The sequence below is a fragment of the Seriola lalandi genome, unplaced genomic scaffold, assembly GCF_002814215.2.
Source record: "Seriola lalandi dorsalis isolate HSWRI2012SDOR001 ecotype SW California unplaced genomic scaffold, Sedor1 jcf7180002054861, whole genome shotgun sequence".
NCBI classification, from domain to species: Eukaryota; Metazoa; Chordata; class Actinopteri; order Carangiformes; family Carangidae; genus Seriola; species Seriola lalandi.
In genome coordinates this window covers 1,531,183-1,532,374 of record NW_019525414.1, presented here as the reverse complement: position 1 = coordinate 1,532,374, position 1,192 = coordinate 1,531,183, and the positions used below count along the sequence as shown (strand labels likewise).

The window sequence follows — 1,192 nt, the reverse complement described above, 5'->3', positions numbered from 1 at the left end:
GGTCATTGAAATACATAAACACAAAGCACAGAACTTAACGTTACCTATACTTATATATTTCTTGACTCAATTACTTTATTTCGCTTCATTTAAAGTTGGAATTGTTAAAAACAAAAGTCATGTGATGAAGTAATGACTGACTGTGTGAGAATGCAACAAATGACCAGCAGCTGCAGCAGAGAAGAAGCTGCTGATTGGAGGCATCACACCCGGCGCCCACAGGTGCATGCTGGGTGCGGCTAACTCTAAATGCTCAAATACTGATGGTGGATCCTCCAGCTGTGAAGATGGATTTAGAGCAGATTGTGAAGGACGCAGAGTGGCGTTCAGACAGATGTGTGCACACTGTACACATCAACAACTACTGGGTTGTCCAGCAACATGGCATTTTGTCTGAATTTGTCAGCTGCGGTTTATGTAGTTTATACATCTCTGCTTTTCCTGTTGCTTTATTCTGCTGTTAATTCTGTAAGTGCCAGCTGTTTGACTTATGAAGCTTCATACTCCTACAAAAAGTCTATGGTATGGTGGCGCTGAAAGCTACTGCGACTTAATCAACCATACGTGAAGACACAATCATCCCCACCTCATTAATAGACACTAAAATATTTAATTAAACTGACTTTTATTATTGACTTTTATTCATAATTTTACTGTTTGATTGTCGTAATTTTTTTTTGGGTTGTGTGCTTCTTTTCTTGTTTTGTGGATTTTTGCCTACACCCTGTCTAACTGTCACTGAACAACTAAACACCTGTCATGATTATACTGCAAGAGACCAACTGAAATTCAGTGTAACAGACAAAGAGTTTTCCAAGCTGCCAATTACTCAAACCAAACCACCTCCATTAAGAAGGAGAAACCCGACACCAACAACCGTCCTGACTTTGTCTACTGCTCAGCTGATCAGCACGAGATCTGACGAGCTGGAATCCCTGATTCGAGAGAACGAAACTGAAATATCACATCTGAAGAAGAAACAAACACTGGGTCTGTGAGGAAATCAAGTTTGAACAACTTCAGAAAGAGAGAAAGTGCACTGACACCTCAGAGACGCGAATCACAGAGAACCAAAAGGTGTGAATCGAGATGATTAAAATATACCAGGCTGTCTTACCACAAGTGATGGACACAGTGCAATTACTGGCAATGAGTGTGCTGTGTGTGTGTGTGTGTGTGTGTGTGTGTGTGT

At 40.9% G+C, this 1,192-nt stretch overlaps 1 protein-coding gene across 1 annotated transcript in view; it reads right to left on the bottom strand.

The window, feature by feature from the left end:
• Window positions 1-1,192, bottom strand: part of LOC111670652 (voltage-gated potassium channel subunit beta-2) — a 26,742-nt gene that overhangs the window by 6,666 nt on the left and 18,884 nt on the right. The window lies entirely within an intron of this gene.